We start from the raw sequence: 12,540 nt of genomic DNA, 5'->3' as shown, positions 1-12,540 counted from the left end.
ACAAAACATAGGTTCTATCTTACCTTATATTGAAAGTATTCATTTGGGTAGCTTAACCAATCTTGCTGGAATTATTCCTCATTCGATCTTCAATTGTTCAAAACTAACTATTCTAGATCTTAGAAATAATAAAATCACTGGCTTGATTCCCAACTCGCTTGGATATTTGACTAATCTACAGTCTCTATACTAGGGGAAAACAATTTTGACAAGTGACTCATCGTTTAGTTTCTTGACTTCCTTAACCAATTGTAGGGATTTGACGTTTCTTAATATATATATATGAACCCTCTAAATGGCATGCTTCCGGTCTCCATGGGGAATCTTTCCACATTTCTTACAAAGTTCTATGCCGGTTATTGCAAAATTAAAGGGCGAATTCCAAATGAAATTGGAAACTTAAACATCTTATTAGACCTTGATCTTCCCTAGATATTGCTTGGATGGATCAATTGGTAATTGAGAAACCTACAGGGCTTGGTCTTGAGTGATAGCAAACTTACAAGATCAGATTGGAGATAATCTATGTAAATTGCAGCGCTTGCATGTCATAGACAGAAAAAATTCAAAGTTCAAGATCTCTTCCTACTTGTTTAGGGAATTTTACTTCCCTTAGGGAGGTATATCCGAATTTTAACAAATCCAGTTTCAATATACCAGCAAGTTTGGGGATTCTTAAAGATCTATTGGCTCTTAACTTATCGTCAAACAACTTGGGTGGCTCTTTACCTCTAGAAATTAAAAATTTAATGACTATGGTAAAAATAGAGTTGTCAATGAATCAATTTTCAAATGGAATTCCTAGAGAAATTGGAGACTTGCAAAATCTGATCTACCTCCGTTTGAGATACAACAAGTTGCAAGGATTTGTACCTGACTTAATAAGCAACATGATACGTTTGGAATTTCTAGACTTTTCTCATCACGATATATCTGAAGTCATTCCCAAGTCTTTGGAGAAACTTCAATACCTCAAGTATCTCAATGTTTCAATTAATAAACTATATGGTGAAATACCCTCAGGGGGTCCTTTCAAGAACCTCTCGAGCCAGTTTTTTCTCTTCAATCAAGCATTGTGTGGTTCTTCAATATTTAGTGTCCCTCCATGTCCCGCTTTATAAAAGCACATAGCAAATAGGAAAAAAGTTCTAATTCTATTTCTTATACTGGGAATTACACTGCTATTTGCTCCTATTACCTTTGGGTTTTTATGGATAAGGTATAGAAGATGAACATGGACTTCTCAGCAAGTTGGTTCATTGTCTATCTCAACAAGAGGAAGAATTTCATATTATGAACTGCTCCAAGCAACTGATTCACTTAGTGAGAGTAATTTGATTGGTTCTGGGAGTTTTGGCTCTGTTTACAAAGACATTCTCATAAATGCAACTCCTATTGCAGTTAAAGTTTTCAATCGGAAATTGGAAGTGACATTCAAGAGTTTTGATACAGAATGTGAAGTTTTGCTCAACCTTCGCCATATGAACCTCATAAAAGTCATCACTAGTTGTTCCACCTCGATCTTAAGGCTGTAGTACTCAAGTACATGCCTAATGGAAGCCTTGATATGTGGTTGTATTCAACACAACTACTTCCTAGACATCATGCAAAGATTAAGCATAATACTTAATAGATATGGCGTGTGCATTGGAATACCTCCACCATGGGCTCTTAGCACTCGTGATTTACTGTGATCTGAAGCCCAATAATGTCTTATTGGACAAGAATATGTTACACACCTAAGCCTCTGTTTGGATGGTCGTTATCAATGGTTTCATAATGTACAATATGGTATTGTATAATATGGTATTGTATTGTACTGTATTAATGAATACAATGTTTGGATGGACTGTATCGTTTGTTATGATTTAAAAACATTTTTATTGTTTGGTTTGACTGTATGGTACTGTCTAATAACATGTAAGTTTACTAAAATATCCTTAACCATTAATTACAAACTAGCTTTTATATATTAAAAATAAGTAGGTGGTGGATGGGGTGGTCTTGGGTGGGTGGTTGGTGGGGTAGTGGAGGGGTGGGTGATTGTGGAGTGGGGGAAGGGTACGGTGAAGGTAGGGGTGGGGTTGGTGGGGGAGAGGGTGGGTGGGTTTGGTTGTGATAGAGGGGGTGGGTGGGTTTGGTTGTGATGGAGGAGGGTGGATGGGGTGGGGGTATAATGAAGAAATGAAACACGTAACTACGCAAAAACCACCAAATCCGTGGTTACAAAAATTGGACTTTTTCATGGTTATATAACCACGGGATTACAACGGGTTTCCAACTCCATATAACATAATTTAAAAAACAATGGAAACAAACATGGTTTCATAGAAAACAATACAATGATGAACCGCGAGAAACAACCATCCAAACAGGGGGTAAGTGACTTAGGTATTTCGAAATTGCTTGGTGAAAATGAGAGTGATTTATATACTAAAGCCTTAGCAACATTGGGTTATATTGCATGGGGTACGTCTCTTGATTTTGCTTTGAACATTGATTTTCCCTTTCTTTTTTACCTCCCAGAAATTATGTTACATCTTTAAATTAATTTGGCAGAGTATGGACTAGATGGAATGGTGTCAACAAAATGTGATGTCTATAGTTACAGGATCATGTTGATGGAAAAATTTACAAGGAGAAAGTCTAATGATGAAATGTTCGAGGGAGATCTTGACTTGAAGCAATGGGTGAGTTATTCACTCTCAGAGACAGTAATGGATGTTGTGGATGCCAACCTGACAACACCAACAGGTAATCACTTAAAGAAGGGGTTAGATGTTGTGGTGTCAATCATGAAATTAAAGTGACACTAAATTGTTGTGTTGAATCTCCTGCAAGAAGGACAAACATGAAAGATGTCGTAGGAATGCTATAGAAGATCAAGATTCAACTTCTTGCATGCTGAGCATGTTCGTGGATTCTCATGTTGCAAATCACTTGTTTGTTTCAAATGTTTGCTAAATTAGTGGATTTATGTAAAGATTGTCTTTATATTTTAGCACTTGTATTGTACAACATTATGTTTTTATATGTTCGTAAAAGATGAAATCATGTATCTATACAATAATAACTACTTGGTAATTTGCTAAACCTTTTGAAATCTGTTTTTTATCCTAAAATTGTCTTCTTAGCTTGATGAGATCAAGTAATATGGAGCTTAACGTTGTAAAAACCAACAAATACAAAACAGTTTAACCATTTAAATATTGCTAGGATTATCATTAAATATAAGAACAAATAATTTAGATATAGAAATTGTGTATTTCATCAGCTATTTGTTATTTAACCATGAAAACTGAGTTCAAAATCGAACAAACAACTGTACTATGTACTTGTCTTTTAAATTATTATAAAAATTATTTATGTAATTGTCTGCATTAAGCATAAAAAAATTGGTAAGGTTAATTAGATAAGTAGCATCTTAAATTAAATATAAGTTGACTACGATGATAATATAAAAGTACTCTACATTTTAGTGCGACCTTGCTTGGTTAACATTGGAATTAAACCGAGCAAGTTCTCGTTCCATACTCAAATCTGATTTCGATTATTTTCTCGTATCTGCTAAAGATGAATTTGACTTCAGTGATTCACCATTTAGCATATTTGAGTTAAATCCTTACAAATTAGAAATAATATCCACAAAAATACTAGTAATTATATTAAATTCACACTTAGAGTTCTACATTGCCTTCAATGAGCTACGAAATTGTAAATATAAATTGAATAACTAAAACCAAATTGGTCATCTTGAAGCAGATGAGTTTTTTTTTTTTTTTAAATTGTTAGAGGCTTCACCTGTGATTGTTTCATCCATCTCGCAATAATTCATTTTCACTTTCAAGAATACTGCAATTTTCAAAAATGAAATACTAAGCTCGAGAGCTTTAATAAGTCATGAAATCACAAAGGCGGGGGAAAAAAAAAGTGGAACTGTGGAACATATCAATTATCCTTATAACTGTAGATAAATAAAAACTAAAACATTACTCCTTAGGCCTCAATTTATGTGGCACCGTCCGGATTTCGGCGGTCAAACGAGATTTACTTTTACTTCAATTATTTTATATGCCCTTTTAAAAAATTTAATTTTCAATTATTGTAATTTATAGTACTTTTTACAAGACTTCAAATATGTAATTCCAGAAAAAGATTCCATATTTGAATTTACAGTCAAAACTAAAAAGTTTTCTCTTGAAGTTCGAATAGTACCACATAAGTTGGGATAGAGGGAGTATCTATTTTTTATTTTTATTTTTTCATTTGTGGTTTCCTACCTGGGATACGGTGCAGGGCTCAACTAAATCTAAATTTGCACCAGAAAGTCCTACATTGGGGAATAACACGCCCTTTAACGAAAGTGTCTTCATTCCCTGGGCTCGAACCTGAGACTTTTAGCTAAGATGAAATAATACTTATCACTCCACCACACCCCTTATTGGTAAAATTGAGTGAAATATCTTTATCTAGTCATGAAAGGTTTGGGGTCGGGGTGGGGTGGTGTGGGGTGTTGTTCTTTATAGAAAATTTGGTAATATATGGATGAATAAAAATCAAATGAAATAGTAATAGTAAAACTAAACCAGAAGAATCAGTGTAGAGTTGAAGTTAAATACCTTTACGTTTGACACTCTTAAGTCTTACTCTAGCCTGAGATGCCTGGCCATTTTCTTTTTCTTTCTCATTACAATTCTATGTCCCCATTCTTCAATCATCCTGAAAAGCCATGTTGGTTTTCGAATTGATAGCATAATATATACTATGGAAAATCCAGCAATGAGTCCACAACCGTAACCCATCAGAGCCGCTTCCCAACTTATTTCAAAGCCAGAATCTTCTTCTTCATCATCTAGTGTGGATGGAGTAGTTACCTGTGGTACTTGAGTATCACCACAATCTTTCGAAAGTGGAAATCCTCGTAATCCATCATTCCCTTCGAATGAGCTGCTTTGAAATGTAGCAAATTGACTTCCACTAGGGATGCATCCAGCGAGATGATTGTGAGAGAGACTTAAGAATCCAAGAAATGTGAGAGACGCTAGCTGCACTGGTATCTCTCCACCAAATTTGCTAAATGAGAGATCCAACGATTCAAGTGCTGATAAACTACCAAGTGATGTTGGTATATTGCCTTCCAAACTGTTATGAGATAGGTTCAACACGATTAGTGTATTGAGATCTCCTATAACACTTGGAATGTTACCTTCAAATCTATTGCTTGAGAGATCAATGGTTGTGTATATAGACAAAATTCGAATAAGTTGCAGGCTCATTCCTTTTGATACAATTGTTATAGAATCTTTGTAGTACACACTTCCTATATACCTTGGAGTTTTCATGTCGCCATCATCTTTTTGCATGCCTCGAAGGTTCTCAAATAGATATGCAGGTAAACCCCATTAAATCCATTGGACGAGAGATCTATAATTTGAAGTTGAGGAAACAAAGTTTTAGTCCTTGAGGTTCTAATGGGACCATGCAACTTGTTTGATCGCAAGCTTAAAACCATCAAGTTTGGTAGAGTTCCCAGCCACATTGGGAATGTGTCATTCAACTCATTATTTCCCAAATCAAGAACTTCCAATCGCTTGCAATTGATCAAGGATCGTGGGATTTTCCCCTCTAACTTATTTCCACGTAAGTTAAAACTTCTGAGTGGGCTTTCAAAACTAAAATTCGTTTGAATTGTCCCGCTAAGATTATTGTTGCGCACATCCAAAACCTCAACTCTGCTGATGTTGCCCAAACACGGCGGAATTTCTCCCTTCAAACTATTACTTGCCAAATCCAAAATTCGTAGAAAATCTAAATTGCAAATAGTTGAAGATATCTGTCCACTTAGATTATTATGTGATATGAAGAAGTATTGGACAGAAATTGGTGGAATAGGTAGTGGCCCTTGAAGCATATTGTAGCGCAAATCAAAGTAAGAAATTTTGGATAAGTTAAACATGTCTTGATTCTCGTTGGTCCATGAAAAACTATTATATGAAAGATCCAGTGTACCAAGTATTCTCGAGTTTGAAAACATGCTAAACTTTAGATTGTCACTAAAATTATTTGACGAAAGGTTAAGAAACATTAGGCCGGACTGGTAGAGGAGTGAATTTGGGATAGGACTTTCCAAGTGATTTTTTCCTAAATCAATCCAAAACAATTTTTCAGATTTGAACTCCTCAATTTGGCCAGTGAAATGGTTATTGTTCAAGTCTAAGTAACTTAGTGATGGAAGAGACGATATCCAGGATGGTATCGTCCCATTAAAGTTGTTTGACGACAACAAGAGTAATTTTAGGCTTTGAAATCCACTAACATCAGAAGGAATTGGACCTGTTAGGGAATTGGATGAAAGATCTAGTGATTCAAGTTGTGTCCAATTTTTGTTGAACAACCGAATAGGCCCAAAAAAGGTACTAATTGGTTCAGGTACCTTTGTAACATTCACACCTTGGAGATATAATTTCTTCAGAGATGCACTACTATTCCATTTGGTCATTGGAAACCTAACTACGAGCTGATAATTTTGTGATAAATCAAGGAAGCTCATGTTTGGAAGGTGAAAAACTCTTTCGGGTAATATCCCATATACTTGTGTGTCCTGAAGCCGCAAAGTTGTCAAATAAGAAGAAAAATTTTGAGGAATGACCGAAGAGATGCTCACTCTGTAAAGATTAAGCTCTCTTAGTTGGGTCAAGTTCGTAAGAAGCTGTTGAAAATACAAGTCTATAACCATCTGAGTAGTCGATGATCCGAAGAAAACGTAACTTAGAAAGATTAGAAATTTCAGATGGTATTTGACCAGTGAATCCTGAATTCGATAGATCAAGATATCTCAAGCTCATAAACCCTCCAAAGTTTGGTGGAATTTGTGATCCAGAGAAATCATTCATAGATAAATCGAGCCTCTCGAGAGTAGAAAGCTGGAAGATGCTACTGTTGGAAGAGAACTTGCCTTGAAGTTGGCTGCAACTGAGGTCAAGCTCAATCACGTGGCTCGTTTTCTCATCACAATTAACTCCATCCCATAAGCAACAATCCGTGCTCGTATTCCATGAAAGTGTTTTTTGATTATTACTTTTACATTCACCAAACCTAGAAGCAAAAGGGTCGATGGTAAACATCTTCTTGAATTCTAGAAGAGCAATAGCTTGATTTTTGGGACACAAATAAGGCAAAGATGAAGAGAAACCAAGTTGACATAGGATGACAGATAGAAGAAATAGTGGCAGTTTTTCATTGCCCATTTCTCCAACAAAAAGAAGAAATAAGAGAAGATCAAAAAAATTTCAAGAATGCTGTCTTTTGTTTTGTTGCAAGAGCTAACTGGAATCTAAGACATTTTATATTAAGATCACAAAAATGGATCGCAGCCATAATCTCAGAATTAGTCAATCTTGACTGCTGCAAGATTATATTAAACAAGAGTGATGATAAAAGGTAGTACTATCCAAGAGGCGGAGTCAGAATTTTGAGTTTATATATATAATATTTGGTTCTAAATAAATTATATATAGTTATAAATTTATTTACATAAATAGATAATTTTGACCAAAGGGACCTTCCCGCTACCAGTAAAGTTGTTGCCGCGTGATCAGGAGACACGTTAGAGCCGTGGAAACAACTTCTTAAGAAAAATACAAGGTAAGGCTACGTACAATAGACCCTTGTGGTCTGGTCCTCACTGGAACGAGAGCTTAGTGGACCGAAATGCCTCTTTTTAATTACATAATTTTGGTCAAAACCATTAGGTTTTGTCGAACCCGAAACTTCCTCTCTAGCTCTATCCGCCCCTAGTAATTATTTATAACATCAGTCCGCCCGTGATAATTCGTTATAACATCAGTCAGTGGACTCCATGTTCGAAAATTATTTGCTGGAATTTTTTAATTCCCTCTTTAAGAAGAATATTGACTGGACAATTTGGAAATGTCACATAGCGAAGGTGTAATGTATCTTCCATTTGGTCCGTTCTTAACCACTTGGAGATGTCACGTAGAGAAGGTGTAATGCATGTATCTTCCATTTGGTCCGTTCTTAACCACTTGGAGATATCACACAGAGAAGGTGTAATGCATGCATCTTCCATTTTGTCATCACTCCCATCAATGATCTCTCTTTCCTTCTATTTCTCAACTCTGTCATCTCCACTATAGAGTAACTTTCTTGTAGTTGAATTTTTTGATGAAACGTATGATCTAGATTTATGATTTAATTCCTTCATTGCATCTATTGTTGCTTTGATGAACCTTTTTAATGTGATTTCAACTTAAAAGAGAGGTGGTTTGTCCCAATTGTGTTTGAGTGATCATAATTCGTTATTCTTGTCTTAATCGAGTGGCAGACTAGTCTGAAATAAACTTTTAACTATATAGAAGTAATTAATTGGGAGGATCAACATCTATTCGTGGGATCTATATTTAATTTTATCAATCATCTTCTACACTTAAAGGTGCTATAAGAATTTGAAGCTTTGTATATTCGATATATGTAAATTCTGTTTTCTCTAAGATTAATATCTTCTTTGGAAGGCAAAAAGATATTCAAATCTCATAATTTACAATCAATTCATTCAGCATTTCCTTTTTTTAGAAGATAATGTTTCACATCTAAAATTACGTATTAGATATAGGTACAATTTAGTGAAGAATTATAGTTGGGTGTATTCGAGAGGTTGCCACGAGGAGTACTTATAGTTAAGAAGGTCGTGAAAGTTAAATGTTATTAAGAAAGGCACTCATAACTGAGAGAAGTTTGGACGATAAGAAAATGAACACCATATTCATAGTTTGAAGTCTAGATTCAACTCGTTTATAAATGATTAATAATCTTTTTCCATCACTTATGCCTTGACAACTCTTATATATTTGATCTTATCTTAGTTAAAAATCATCTTTTCAAACTTACTAATTTCTCAAGTAGTAATAAGAAAAATCCCAAATAGCAAAATAGAGCCCTAATCATCACGGTAATTTATTGACAATTTACGCTCGCCAAGCTGATACATATTCAGCTTTAACATGAACGTAGTAGTTATACACAAAAACAAGACGACCTTTAATTAGTTCATCCTTTTTCAAGGAAAAAAAAATTCAACAGCAAGCATTTAAAAAAAAATCCTTAAAACTATTGTAAGCTGGAAGGTTATGAAACTACTAACAAAAGGCTAAATATCCAAATGTTAAACATCAAATCCGTAGGTTTTGCTCCATTCTATCTCATATCTCCTTTCCTTTTTCTCCTAATTCTCAACTTTCCTTTTTGTTCTAATTTGTTCTGAATATTTTTCTAGAAATGTTGTTCTCTTACTTGACCATTATTGACGTTTATCTTGGGTGCGGTCCGTTATTCTGCATTTTATTGGCTTAAGTTACACATTTATATATTTTCTATCGTTAATGCCTTTCATATATATATATATATTTTTAATAAAAAAAATATATTCATATATTATTGACGTTAAGGCATTATTCACGTTAATGCCTTTCATACCTTCATATACATGGTGTAACTAATATTTACTAGGTATTTATCATTAGTAGCTATAGTTTAAAATAATTACAATACACAGCTAGCTATTTTACACACTACTAAAAAAAAGGGGAAAACCGACGACAAAAACCGACGGACCGCGTCGGTTTTTTTTAATGAAATCGACGGGAAACCGACCCTTTACGGTCCGTCGGTTTACATAGCCTTGCTTTTTGGAAACCGACGGACAACGTCGGTTTTTTCCGATGGACTGCGTCGGTTACGTGGTCCGTCGGGTTTTATCCAATAATTTTTAAAAATAAAAATAAAAAACCGACGGACTGAGTCGGTTTTTTTAATTTCTGATTTTTGATCTTATTTAAAAACAATATATATTTTATGAAAAAACCGACGCACTTTTTATTTAAATTTTTTATTTTAAATAAAAAACCGACACAGTGCGTTAGTTTTTTCATAAAATTTAAGAATTAATTTCCAGAAAACCGACGGACTGAGTCGGTTTTCTGGAAAATTTCCAAAATTAATTTCCATGGCCAACCAAATCAGGTATTCAACTCTAACTCTACACTAAATTTTCTGCTTTAGTTTAACTACATTAGTACTTTCACTTGATTAAGTGTTACTACTTCTTATACTACCAATTAATAGATGCTTTACGAAGGACCAATCAAAACTCTTTTGCTCAATACGAAAAAGGGAAGTTTTTGAATCTATTTGTCTTTGGTTATAAGGATAATTGATGTGTGTTCCACTTCTTTGCCTCTTATGATTTCAGTTCTGGTGCCTTATTGAAGCTCTTGAGCTAAATATTCCATTTTCTTTTAAATTGCAGGTTCCAATTTAAGTAGTTGGCTGGCAAATAAAAGCTAGAGCATGGATAATATACTACATGTGTTTTCATGGTTTGGGATGTTTCTGAAGTGTTCGGTTGAATAAGTCATAGGTTCTACTTTTTTGACACTGGGACATTGATTTGTTTTAATTTCTAGAGAATCTCCAGTGCTACTTTCAGATTTGTAACATTAACTTTTCTTGCGATTTAATTTGAGATATACCACTCCTAACTTCCCTTATTTTGATGTTTCTTTTTGTAACTTACTAGTTTAAATGACAGATTATATTTCAAACCACTCCTCTGTGGCATTAATTACTGATGCCAAGTTCTGTGACACAAACCTCCCTAAGAAAAGGACGTTGCTGTCAATATTTGGATAAAGACTCTCTGATGTCTAAGCAGTACTGGAAATAAAATATACAGGAAAAAAAAGGGTGAAAAAGAAGAGTATCCCTTATCTTTGCAAATAAAGAATAAGTAACTTAAAAGAACGTATATCACCAGCAAGAAAGCAGCAATATAAAGCTGGTTAGGGTTTTGACAATTAAGCAATAGATGACTTTTATTAGGCACATAATCTTGATTGTATCAGTTCCGGTACATAGACCAAATAATACAATGCAAGCAAAAATTCCTAGATTTATTGGCCAAACCTTTCTGTCGATGCGAGCTCTTGGGATGTTATTCTATTCCAATTTTGTAACCCAAAAAGAAAAAGAGCAAAAAATGGCAAAAGAACTGTCCGGCTAAAAATGTCTGTATAGAAACCTAAATTAATATGAAATGCTATTATTAAGTTCCACGGCAATGTAGCAAATCACATGATATAAAAACCTCTTTTTTTTTTTTGGTTGGAACAGTTCGGAACGGATGAGTTCACAAATGTCATAGTTTTATTAATTAAATTAGTATTTCCAATTTTTTTCAATGAATAGAGCTTTTGTGGAAGTAATTATTTTAGAAGAAATTAGCTGTGACGGCCAGTTTCTAAGCGCAACTAAGGTTTAGCCCTTGTTTCAAATATATGAAAAGTAGCCACTTTTTAATGCGAAAATAAAATTTAGATAAAAGTACCCCTAACTAAAACATAAGACAACTTCAACCGGAGTTTGAAGCTTTGACAAGTAAAACTCCAACACAATATGCTAGAAGTTCGAAGAGTTCTGGAGTTTCAAATTCCACGAACAATTCATGGAATTCAAACCTTTATCAATTCAAACTCCAGGAATGATTCAGGCAATTCAAACTTCACAATCTCAGTGTGAAAAGCTTTTAAAAAGTTCTAAAAGTTTCCTAAAGTTTTCTACATTACATAACACTAATGAACAGCTATAGCTTCTTCTGGGGAAGGTATTATTAGCATAATACACCTAATAAATCTGCAGAAACAAACAGTTGGTGAAAACATATGATTTGACAAACTAGATGAGAAGCCAAATCTAATATTGGAGCCAACTCTGTTAGTTGAATCAGTCATTTTGAGCCATTAACGAAGCAAATAAAGTATATTTACAACAAGATGACCAACGTATAGCGATCTAATTGCTTTTCCTTTTCCCCTTTTTTTTTTTTTTTTGTAAAAGATTCTCTCGTGTCAATTCTTTAGAAGCAAATAAAGTATATTTACAACAAGATGACAAACGTATAGCGATTCAATTGCTTTTTTTTTTTAATAAAAGATTCTCTCGTGTCAATTCTTTAGTGTGCCAATATGTCAGTCCTGACCATTGTCTCACTATAAAAAACGAAAACATGATTACTTCAAATCGTATGCAGAACTTACCTTCTCCTGAAAAAGTTCCTTTACCAGATATCATGACACAGATTCATTTCGTAAGAGCTCCATATCTCGACAAAAGCAGTCACATAAATTCAGTAAACTAATCATGTCTAACTAATCAACATCCTTCTAGCTTGAAGCTAGCTACCAAATTCAGCAGAAAGCTTTCTTATCAGCATCTCAAACCAAATCAATCTATTTAAAAGCATGGAAATATACTTAGGTTCTCAAAAAGACCAACTTAATGCCACGAACGATTTTGTTTCCAACATAAGTAACTATAGTAACACCAATAAAAATGCTGAAAAAGTCACGAATTATTTCCTTCTAAAATTTGGACATGATAGTATGTATAGACTGTTAGCCACCATGCACCTTTTTATTTATTTGATAAGCTAAGAACTCCAGGCAATTAAATTAATAAAGAAGGAAA

The 12,540-nt window shown here is 34.2% G+C and overlaps 1 pseudogene; it reads right to left on the bottom strand.

The window, feature by feature from the left end:
• Positions 1-3,820: 3,820 nt before the first annotated feature.
• On the bottom strand, positions 3,821-7,350 carry LOC132619356 (receptor-like protein 9DC3; annotated as a pseudogene).
• Between the last annotated feature and the right edge of the window lie 5,190 nt (positions 7,351-12,540).

The sequence above is a fragment of the Lycium barbarum genome, chromosome 11 (genome assembly GCF_019175385.1).
Source record: "Lycium barbarum isolate Lr01 chromosome 11, ASM1917538v2, whole genome shotgun sequence".
Classification (NCBI taxonomy): Eukaryota; Viridiplantae; Streptophyta; class Magnoliopsida; order Solanales; family Solanaceae; genus Lycium; species Lycium barbarum.
Note: the sequence above shows the minus strand (reverse complement) of the source record. Positions and strands in the feature narration are given on the sequence as shown.